This window comes from Callospermophilus lateralis, chromosome 2 (genome assembly GCF_048772815.1).
Source record: "Callospermophilus lateralis isolate mCalLat2 chromosome 2, mCalLat2.hap1, whole genome shotgun sequence".
NCBI lineage: Eukaryota > Metazoa > Chordata > Mammalia > Rodentia > Sciuridae > Callospermophilus > Callospermophilus lateralis.
Genome location: NC_135306.1, coordinates 5,368,660 through 5,380,926, shown reverse-complemented (window position 1 = coordinate 5,380,926; position 12,267 = coordinate 5,368,660).

Below are 12,267 nucleotides of genomic sequence, written 5' to 3'. Positions count from 1 at the left end.
CTAAAATCAGCCACATGGTGGCGCTATCTTAAAAACCCAAACGACCTCATAGACCGCCATTGAGTGGGAGGCATGGAATTGATGAGGGCAGCTGGAGTGCTGGCGTGTGTTCCGACATTGGTGGTGTTTTTTTTTTTTTTTTTTTTTTTTGGCGGGGGGCGGGGCGTGGACAAGGGGAATAGAGATACAGGTCTTTGCTGTTTTATTGGCATAATAAATTACGCACATGTCAGAAGGTGGGAGCATTTGTCCTTTCTTAGGCACAGTGACATTTATGTACATTAGCTTATGCTGTGGATTTTAGATGTTCTGGATATCTTCACTTGAAAGGTTGTACGCCTAACAGGAGAAAGAACACATCTACAACGACAACTTCACAGATATTTCTCCTTCTAAAGTTGGAGTTTAAAGAAGAATGCTGTCTTGTAACTACTGTAGAGACACAGTGCTCACATTTTTGTCGTGGTCTCTTGAAGCAAAGCATGCTTAGCATTTAGATTCAAAACGGATACTTCTAAGCAGTTGTGGTGACTGACTGGATTTCAGTCCAGTGCGTCCAAGGCTGGGCGACTGGCCCCTGTGGGTCTTCACAGGGGCGAGGCCCTCTCTCCCAAACACTTTCATTTCCTTGATGGATTTCCACTCCAGCATATGTTCATTGATTTATTTGCCAAGTATTTACTGTTCGTCTGCACGAGTGCCAGGCATTGTGCTAGTGCTGTGGGCCATTCAGAGATGGCCTGGTTTTCAGGGATTGAATGGAGAAAATGGAACCTCAGAAGCTGAGCTCAAATGCTAGTCGTATTGGGTTTACATTAGTAATAAAGGTAGGAAGAATTACAGAGGTCAAACCAGGTGTGATGGTGCACACCTAGAGTCCTAGGTACTCTGGGGGCTGAGGCAGGAGGATCAGTTGAGCCCAGGACTTCAGGACGTCTGTGACACTGGTGAGACCCTGCATCAGGAACAAACAACAGAACCGTAGTGTTTGAGGGGAAAGAGACTGCTCCTCACTAGGGTGATTTGTTAGGGGAAAAGATGGGTATGATCTCTGGTGGGAGTCGAGGGAAGGAATCTGGGCAGCTGAAGAGACCTGGGGTCCTGAAGTGATACTCCCAGACCCCCCTGTCAAAAGGAAGAAAGGGTGCTAACAGGGGACACAGAACCTGGACAGAGGGGTGTCCTGAGGAAGGATGGGGAAGGAAACACAAGGGCTCGGGTCTGGTTAGCAGCTTACTCCGCGCTCACCCGAGATGAGATGGGGTGACAATGAGAGCAACACGAGGAGAATCTAGCAATGTCTTCAAACAGGAGGGAGACTTGCTGCCAGTAGAGGAGCTGAGCTGCCCTGAAGATCACCTTATGAAAACATTTGGACATGAACTTGCAAGAAAAGAGGGAAGTCTGTACAACCTCTTAAAACAGAGGATGGGTTTAGGGTTGTGGCTCAGTGGGGACACCTGCCTAGCGTGGGGAGGACCTAGGTTCTATCCCCAGCACTGCAAAAACAAAGAACAACAAAGGACAGGCTGGAAATAAGAGGGACAGGCTACAACTAAAGCCATCTTGGAGTCATTTGCTGATTTCAGTAACCAAGAGGTTCTCCCTCCCCCCCTTTATTGAGGTATAATTGACATAAAATAAACTGCACATATTAAAATGTACAATTTGATAAATCATGACACATACACCCAGAAACCATCACCACAATGAAGGTAGTGAAGTACCCATCATCTTCCAAAGTTTCCCTGGTCCACCTCTTTCCATTCCCATTCAGTCACTTGACCTGTGTCTGTCATCATATTCGTTTTCACTTAAGTAAAATTATACAGAATATAGCCATATCTCATGACCTCGTCTTTGTTTGGTATACAACTCACCATGTTGTAATGTTCGCATTTGGGCCTGGGATGTCCCATAGGGTTTCATGTGTTGAAAACACTGGTTCCCACTACAGCAAGGTTCAAAGGTGTCTTGGGGGGTGGGGGGGCTTTTAAGCAGTGATTGGATCACAAGGGTTCTGACCTCCTCAGTGGATCTATTCACTGGTCGCTGATGGACTTCTGGGAGGTAGGACCTAGTTGGAGGAAGTGTCCTGGGAGGGTTTGCCTTGTCCTTGGCCCCTTCTCCCTTTTTCTCTGCTTTCTGGCTGCCACAAGGCAAGCCATTTTAATCTCATGCCCTTCCACCGTGCTTCGCCTCACTAGGCCAGAGAGACTGGTTGGTTTAGACCTCTGAAACCTTAAGCCAGAATTAACTTTATTTTCCTCAAACTTTTTTTCTCGGTCACAGCAATACAAAGCTGATTGACACATTGTATCAGTAGTTTATTTCTTTATTGCTGAGTGCTAACTGTTTCATTGTGAGTGCTTGTGGGTGCATCATTATTTATTTATTCACTTGTCGATGGGCATTTGGGTTTTTTTCCTTTTTTAGGCTATTACAAACAAAGCTGCTAGAACACTTATAAGTGAATCTTTGTACTGACATATGCTTTCTTTTCTCATGGCCAACAGGAATGGAATGGCTGGTAATATAGTAGGTGCCCGTGAGACCTAGAGTTTAAATACTATTTGAGGTACAGAAGACAAAATCTTGGGCTATGGTAAAAAGGAGTTGGAACTGAGACTACCATCTAAAGGTGGGATAATTGCAGGGCAACCTCTAGCAAAATAAGCACAACGGACAGAATATTATGAGAAATTTGTCTGACTCAGCTTGCACTTTCAGAGGAAAGGAAAATCTCCTTGGATAATTTCTGTTCTCAGCCTGCCTTTGTTTGAACTTTGAATTTACCCAGCCAATGTTGTTTGGGGAATTCCAAGAAGACGAATTATATTGAAGAGATCCTAGCTTGCTGGTTAGCTGGCAGAAGTCAATTCATATCCTCTTGGACTATGCCCACCTTTACCCCAGCCTCACAGGGTTCCCACAGATAAAGCTGCTCCAATTATGAGCTTACAATCTAAAACTTAAAAACACGAGAAAATCATATGTAAGAGAGCAGAAGAGTGAGCAGCAAGAGCAGGAAAACTAGAATATAGTTTTAGATATTAAAAATATCCAGAATATAAAATAATGGCTTTTAAAACATTTAAGGAAATAAAATGCAAAACAGAAAATAAGATCTGTGAAGAAGGATCTGAAGGAATTGAAAAAGAGCTAAAAAAGAAATGAAAAATAAAATCAGTGAAATTAAAACCATAATAGATGGGCTAAACAACAGGTTAGACACAGCTGTAGAGAGATTTAGGAAATTGAGGGATAAAGGTAGAGAAATCCTACAAAATTTACCACAACCAGAAATGAAAAATATTAAAGTTGAATCTAAAATGGAGAAATGAATGAATTTTTAAACTACAAGGCACAAAGGACAATAATAAATATAGGTGAGAAGCAGTATTTGAGAAGATAATGCTAGAAAATTCCCAAGCATGTTGAAAAGCAAGATTCTTTTACATTTAGGAATCAGAAAATCTGAAGGTAATAGAAGCCCAAAGACAGAAAACCTTAACAATAATCACACAGAAACTGACTGCCCAGGAGTTCTGTTGTACTGAAAGGAGGCTTCTCTACAGCAACTGTGGAAACAGAAGACAGGAAGAGCATCTTGGAAGTGTGAGAGAGAGTTAGTGTCAACCTGGAATTCAAGCACAACTGAACATGCAAGTAATGAAGGCGTGATAATGATATTTTCAGACCAGCAAAAGCAGTGTTTACCTCCAACAGACCCTCACAAAGGAAGTTTTATTCTTTTAAAAAAGAGAAAATGACCCAAAAAGGGAGAAAGTATACAAGGCAAGGAGTGCCCAACAGCAGCAGCATGTGGAGTGAGTGGGCTGAATCCAACGGGAGGGTTTGAATATCAGATATTGATGAACTATGACCCTTTTTAAATGAAAAATCTCATCTCCCCTCAGTCCTGCAGTGCCACAGAGCAGCCTCCAGGGGTGGTGTCGCAGGCTGCCTGAGGGGATCAGCCTTAGAGTCCTGTGAACCCCCACCCGCCCCAGCCTTGCCTGCAGGTGTCCTGGGTGAAGTCTCCAGCTCTGCCTGCTGGCAGGCTGGTGTGTGGCGGGTGACCCTGGGCTGGGAGGAGCAGCAGAGCCCCTGCACAAGGGGGTGCCCCTTTTTTGTTTTGCCCCTCCCGCAGGGGATGGAACCCATGAGCCACACCCTGGCTCTTTTTGAGAAGGGGTCTCACCTAGTTGTCCAGGATTGCCTGGAACTTGCCATTCTCCTGACTAAGCCCCCCAGGTCTCTGAGGTTACAGGTGTGCACCACCACAGCCAGCAAGGTCTCAAGGTCATGCTCCTTAGAAGGACCCTTTTTTTCTTTTTAATATATATGTTTTTAGATGTTGATGGATCTTTATTTTATTCATTTGTTTATATGTGGTGCTGAGAATCAAACGCAGTGCCTCACACATGAGCCACAACCCCAGCCCCTAGACGGACTCTCTTCCTGGATGATTTAACGTTGGCCCTCCTGGATCTTTGTGTTGGGGGCGGGGGTGTTTTCTGGGTTTGGGGAGATTTCTTTGACCATTTTCCATTCATTTACTTTGAATTTTTTGTTTTGCCAGTCACTATTTTTAACTCCCAAAGCTCTTTCTCATTTTGAAAATCTTTTGAAAGCACCACACTCTCAATTTCTGGATGGTTAATTGAGAATTATGATTAAGAGATTTAAATATCAGATATTGATGAACTGTGATCTTTTTAAAATGAACAATCTCATCCTAAAGTCAGTTTCTAATTACTTGTTCACAGAACAGTCCCACTGTCAGGACATGGTGATATCCTTTGGCCTAAGCAGCTGCCAGGTGAATGAAAGCCCATCTGTAGTTGCAGTGTCCCCACAGCGATGTGTGTGCAGCTTGTCAGGTGGTTCATATGGTAGTTAAGGCAACGAAGACCAACCCAGGGAGGAAGGAGGTGGTCCTGGAAAAGTGGCAGCGTGTTTTAGCTACTTTAGTTTTAGTCGTCGTTCCTGCAGCAGAATGCTCACTGCGGAAATCTTTGCCTCTTTGCTGCCTTCCACCATGTCTGCCTTGAGGTCGGAGCTTGCTCATGTGGGGCATCGTGCAGGCCAGGGTCACCTCTGGAACCAGTCTGTAAGGCCTTGACGTAGACTAAGGTTCTAGTTTCCAGTGGTAACATATGGAGGACCTTTGTATCTGGGGAGGGGGTTTGTAAATTTCAGAGAAATTGATGAGCAGTGTGCATTTGGTGGTTAAGTGCCTTGACCAGCCAACCAAACAACACAGCACACATGCCATATAAGCCATCTTTTACGTGGGGGCAACTTTGGGTTTAAAGCAGTGTGGCACTCTGGCTGCTTTCAGGAGGCTAAGATAAGAAGCACACGGGGAAGGTGCATTTGATCTTGTGTTAATAGGACACTATGGATGCCTTTTATGATTTTGAGTGTCCTTAGAACACTGTGTGAAAGAGGCTGGCCTAGCTGTGCACCACTTACCACAGCAAGCACAGTTGCTATGGGTGCATTCTTTGGTTGTGGTTGTGTTCCAAGAAGAAAGGAAAGAAGCCGTAGCAACTTTGTGGAGTGTGGTGACCCGCGGAGGCCGAGGGGCCTCGCCTCTTCGCCTTCATCGTGGAGGTGGTGATGGTGGGTCCTCTGGATGTGGCCGACCCCAGATGCGGCCTCTCCCAGCTTCAGTGTTTGCATCCTGCTCTCCTCACATCCACTCCTGCACCTGCCGTTGCTAGTGAGCCACCCCTTCCCTGCTCCACTTGCTCCCTTTCTCCTGCGCCCCATTGACACCTGGCAGGAGGAGTTTTCTGTGGGTAAGGTCATTTAGAGGCGGGAACTCCAGGTGGGTGGTACTAAGCACCTTTGCACTGGATTTTTGTTTCTGTTCTTATCACACAAACAAGTCAGCCCCAGAAGGTAGGGTGTATTGTGAGTGGGCAGTCAGGTGGAGGTGAAGACCCCCAGGGGATGGGCGAGATATGGGTTTGACAGTCAAGCTCTTTTCCCACTGGAGAAGGCGAGCAGACCCTGGTGAGCCTGAGGCGTGGACAGGACCCTGTGCTCCCTCCTGGCTTCATGAGTGGGCCTGATGGATCTGCTGGCTCTGGGGCCGGCCTGTGCCTGTTTTGAAGTAGTGCAGAGAACCTTACTTGCGTCATTCTGAAGATGGAGTGAGTCAGCGTGGTCCCAAGGGAGCGGTGATGGCTTCACACAGAAACTTGGAGTGAAAATAGCCATGAATTTAAAGACATAGTACTTTCTTCCTATGACTTCATTTGGTGAGGATAAGAATAATTCACAGACAACTCTCCTTTAATGGCAGACCCTAAACACACGTGCAATGATTTTTTTTTAACCTTCAGTATTCTCTTTAAATAGGACATTTGGTTGGGTGCTTGGTCTAAGTGGACACTGTTAAAATAATTCTCCACCTCACCCTGTGGCATGGGCTCTCCCTCTCCCTCCCATGCGCACACACAGCCCTCAGCTGCTTTGGGATTTCTTGGGGAACGTCAGAATGCTTTCCTTGGGCATTCTTGTCCTGCAGTCATGTTAACATGCACTTGGATCTTCAGTGAGAAGAGCTGCCAGAGAAGAGTCTTCTATCTATTTTAACCTTTGACCATATTTATATATATACTGTTTCAGCCTGAATTTCAAACTGATATCTTTTAATAGAACTGCAGATAACATCTTACTAGAACAAGTACCAAGAGGATTTTCCAAATTCCTGCTTGAAGATATGTCTTTTATACTAGCAGAATTGCCAATTGCAATATTATCTGTTAGTATGTTCTAAGAGTACTTTATTTTGAGATTAGAGAATCCCCAGTGGCATTTTTTTGTTAACTGTCTAAATCTGTATTGCTCTTTTTCTCTTTATTCTCCCGAACAGTGAGGCTTCTGGACAGGAAGTGAGGGAGAGGAAGAGTCAGTATAGAATAATGTGGTGGCCTTCAGCCGTGATGGTGCAGGGATACCTAGGCTATGACGATGGGCCACTCACATGCACACACTCGTGTATATGTACATGTGTGAGTTCATAGTTTCCTTTATTGTGGAGCACAGTGATGTTTGCTTTTTTATTTCATTTTGGAAAATGCTGACTGTGAGTCACCAGAGGATTTCATGACCAAGAACGGGTCCTGACCCAAGTTTGAAGAGACTGGTAGTGGTAAAGAGCATGAGCTGCAGTGTGTACCCAGTCTAAACCCTGGCTCTTCCCTTCACTCTGGGATCAGACAGCCACTATGTTCCTCTCTAAAGCTTTGGTGCCTATGCCTGAAGATGCAGGTGTGTGTAAACACACTTCCCTCCTGGGGCTGTTGAAAGGAGGCCTGGTGACAACACACTGTAGCCCTTGGAGCAGTGTCGCATGGGCCCCAGTGGCTGCTAGCTGCTGAGCTGGTGGGGCCCATCCTTGCGGAGATGTTGCAGTTGGGTTGGCCTCCTGGGAAGGCATGGGATTCTCCTTCCTGAGGATGTTGAGGAGGATAGGTTGGAACTGTCCCAAGCGCTTACCTGTTATTTTCTCTTTCTTAGCTTTCTGGTTTTGTGTGTTTGTTTTTGGTACTGAGAATTGAACCCAGGAGTAGTCCTTGGTTTTATTTTTTATTTTGAGGCAGGGTCTTGCCAAGTTGCCCAAGCTAACCTAAAATTTGGAATCCTCCTGCCTCAGCCTCCAGAGTCATTGGGATTATGGGCATGCGCCACCAAGTCCAGCACTTGCTTAGCATTTTTAGTGAATATTGTCAGAACTGTAGAAAGTTGAAAGAATGGTCCATGTGTGCATTCTTCACCTGGATTCTTCAGCTCTTGGCCCTCGCTCCTCCTCTTCCTACCTCTTCACGTGCAGACACCTCTCACTATACCACCTGGAAATTGGCTGAAGACTCATGATCATCAAGAACAAGGACCCTTTCCTACACCATTGCAGCACAGCTGCCATGCTCAGGAAGAGCAGCTTTTGGGCTGGCCAGTGGTAGAGCGCTTGCCTGGCACGTGCAAGGCCCTGGGTTCAGTCCCCAACACCGCCAAAACACTAGCTCAATAGCATTATTCAATATCATTTTCTTCAGTGTCAGGGACATTTTAAATCTGAGCCCTTCTGTCGCTCCCTGCAACAAGGGTATGTGGGAGACAGGCAGGACCAAGGGGCTGAGCAAGAGGGTAAGGGTCGCGACCCGGCCCACCACCCAGCCTGGCCAAGAATCACACTGAGTCGGGAGTTGAGTCAACCACAGAGGTGCAGCAATCTCTTTATTGTGTCAGGGACAAGGTTATATAGTGATAGGAGGGGGTAAGAAGAGACAGTAATGAGAACCAATAAGGGGCAATTACGTCACTATCAATAAGGGGCCTAGGCAGATTTCACCATTAGGCGGAGCTAAAGTCAAAAAAGCCCAATCCAGCCAGGTCACGTATACAGACATGCTCTGGAAGAACCCATGAGGCCACCTCAACCAACACCCAATAATGGCCGCGGTCCCAAGGGAGGTAACAGGTCCCAACACCCTTCAGTGAATTTAAGATGGTCTTGATAAAGTTCCTTATGGAGTTGACAAATGAAGTAAAAAATAGCCACCTAGAGCTGGGCGAGATCTTGGGGAGGGGAAGGCCCTCTGCCTGTTTAGTCTGCTGGGCCCCGGGCCCTTTGCAGATGGACCCTGAGGCGTGGTTGCTGACCTTGCATTTTTTTTCCTTTTGCGGAGCCCAGGGTCCTGACCTTGCCTAGTTCACTGCATTCACCCTGGGGTAGGTGTCAGACTCTCAATTTGAATTTCAGAATTCCCTTGCTGCCATGCAACGCAAAAGCAAAAGAGGGAGGTTCCGAGTGCTACAATCCAGGCTGCGTTGCTGTGAGGGCTGCACCTGCTCTTTTACTTTGCTGCTGTTCCCTGTGGTGTGATTGGTGGTGGTCTCCCACGGGTGGTCTCCAGTTTGCATCAGGCAGTGGAACCAAAGCCACACTGATTTCCACCTGCCTTCCCTCTCTCCCGTCCCTGCCACTGTCTGTGCCATCACCAGTTTACTGCCTGTCATCTTCAAGTCCATTCTCCGTGTCCGCCCTGCAGTTGGGGAGCGACCCTGTAACCGGTCTCCTTTGCAGCTAGCTTGGTGTTAGGCTTTGTTGGTGGAAGGGCTGAAGGAGCCCTGCGAGGCCGCGGTGGAGGAGGCCTTCCTCTCCTGTATCTGGCAGGCTGGTTTCAGTGGGTGTGAGTCCCAGTGGCTGGGGTGCGAGATGCCCATTTCCACTCAACAGCCCTCACAGGCAACCTGATGGGCGGTACAGGGGATCCGCTCCAACCCACTCACGCCCTGCAGCACATTGCTCCACCACGTGGTGGCCACTCCCTGGGCTGCTCTGAATCACCCCTCTGGCAAGTGTGTCTACTGCCAGGCCGTGTTCCTGAGGAGCTGTGCTCTCTAAAGAGGTCTGGCCCTCAGCTTTAGGGCGGAGGGACAGCTCAGCCAAGCCTTAGCTCCTTCCATGTTGGCTCCCTCAGCTCTGGGTGGTAGTTGCGTTCTGCACATGAGACTTCTGCACCCCATCAGGTTTTCTCTTGCTTCTCTGTCTCATTGGTACCTGCAAGATTTTAATTTATGGAAGTGAATGAGCAATGACAGGGACAAGCTAATGCCATTGAGAAGTTTTCATGACTGACATTTCCAAGAGGGCAGTCATGCCGTGCCATGCATGGCACCTTGGCAAAGCACGAGGTTTGGTCAGGATCAGAGGGAATGTGAAGGGAGCGCCCAGGCCAGAGCCTGTGCTGGGCTCCATGGGAAAGCAGCTTAGCACGGGTAATGCTCGTGGGCCTTGGGCCACAGGGGCGGTAGCTGGCTCTGGGTGATTTAGGGAAGGAGAAATACTGGCTTTGTGGGTGTGAGTTAGCTAAGGAGGTAGTTTGGAGTGGGCTCTGGGTTGCAGGCTGTTAGTTTGGCCCTGTGACTGGTGGGTGAAGGGTAGACAAATGAAGACTCTAAAGGACACAACTAAGACAGTGTGTTAGCTGTATCCATATTTTGTTAGTTGATGGTTCCTTTTATTGAGTTCTTTTTTTCTTTTTGGTACCAGGGATTGAACTCAGGGGCGCTTAACCACTGAGCCACATCCCCAGCCCTTTTTAATATTTTCTTTAGAATCAGGCTTGTTGCTGAGTTGCTTAGAGCCTTGCTAAGTTGCTAAAGCTGACCTCCATCCTCCTGCCTCAGCCTCCCAAGCCTGGGATAATGGGCATGCATTATGTGCCCAGCGTTATATTGGGTTTTACTGTTGAAATAACTGGACCCAAACTGCTCATCATTTCTTCCCTTGACTTTGCAGGGAGGGAAGCTGTTTGCTGCTTCTCTTCCTCCTTCTCCCTGACCTTTGGCGTGAGGGAAGGGCTAGATGTTGTATTTCTTTCTGTCCTCCTAGAGCTCCTTCTGTGTCATTTCCTCCTCTGCCTAGTGCAGTCAACTTGTCCCAGAAGAGTGTTGAAGTGATTTTGCCAAACCAAATAGTGCCGTGATGAAAATTTGCCATATTTTAATCATTAGCTTTAAAATAAAGTTGTTATCATGTAATAATTTAATAAGTAGAAGAGCTAACTTGGACCAACATATATGGAAGAAAAGTGAAGAAATGACTACTCAGAATAAAGACCATATCATACTTTTACTTATATATTATTTCTTTTTATATCTTGAAAGTTCCTTTATTCAGAATATGCACACTTAGGACCATTAGGGTTTTTGATGAGTTAATCTCTATCATGAGTGGTGTTGCCTCCTCATCCCTGGTAATCGTTCTCGTTCTGAGTCTACTTGTGTCTTTCAGCTACTGCAGCTTTCCTTTATTTATTTAGTTAGTGATACTGGAGATTGAACTCACTGAGCTACACCCCATCCCTCTTTGATTTTTATTTTGAGACAGGGTCTCACCAGGTTGCCCAGGATGGCCAACTTGCAGTCCTCCTGCCTCGGCCTCCCGGGTAGCTAGGATCACAGCGTGCGCCCCGCATTCAGCTTCAGCTTCTCAGTAATGCTTGCGTGGGATCTCTTTCCGTCCTTTCGCTTTCAGCTACCTGAGTTACTGCCCAGTGGTGAGCTATTATTGCTTTGAACTTGGAGCCAGGCTCAAGATAAGGACCGGGACGGGGCTGGGGGTGTGGCTCAAGTGGTAAGGTGCTCGCCTGGCATGCGCGGGGCGCTGGGTTCGATCCTCAGCACCACATAAAAATAAAATAGAAGATGTTGTGTCCACTGAAAACTAAAAAAAAAAAATAAGGACCGGACTTTCTTGGTTCTCTTGGTCCTGACTCAGCCTTAGGCCAGTATTATTTGCCTGGACTTTAGAGGTGAGGTGTTCTTGGCATTAGGGACTTCCACCCTCTGGTCAGCAGGTTTCATTTCCTTAGGTTGAGGCAGAATATCATGGTGAGTGGTGTGGTGCAGGAATCCTGCTCAGCTCAGGGTGGCTGGGAGGCAGAGACAGGGAGGGAGGAAAGGACCAGAAGAAGGGATGTCCTTCCCGAGCATGCCCTCAGTCACCTACTTCCTCCAACTAGGCCCTCCTCCCTGTAGTCCAGTCAGTCTGAGAGGGTCAGAGCCCTCACGATCCAGTCACTGCCTAAACCTGCCAACTCTGAACCTTGCTGTATGGGAGACCATGCTTTCAACACATGAGCTTTTGGGGGACATTCTACTTCCAAACCTTTAACACATTAACTTCCTAAAGATCACACTTGGTTCAGAACCTAGCTGGGACTTAAGCTCCAGTCATCTTTCTTCTAGCCAGACAAGGTGGGAGCAAGAAGCTGATTTGCAAACAGAGCATTTCCATCCAGGAAGTATATGTAACGTGCCTTGGGGCTGGCTTCTGGTCGGGATCTACTCTACACTTGTGCCAGGACAGAGCCTCACAAGTAACACAGCCTCACCATTGTTGCCCAGGATAGGGTGACTCCAATTCCACACTTGTCATCTTGATTGCCCCCACCCCAGTTTCCATTAGCTACTTTCTGCCCTGACATCAGGAGCCATGTCAGATGTGATTCCCATTCTGCGTCCTGTGTGGCACAAGTAAGGGTGTACTGAGCTGAGGAAAGCATAAGAGGACCTCAGATGGGTCAGAAACACTGAGTAGGGGCTGGGGCTGGGGCTGAGCGCTCACCTAACATGTGAGGCACTGGGTTCGATCCTTAGCACCACATAAAAATGAAATGAAGATATTGTGTCCACCTACAACTAAAACATAAATATTTTTAAAAATTAAAAAAAAAAACA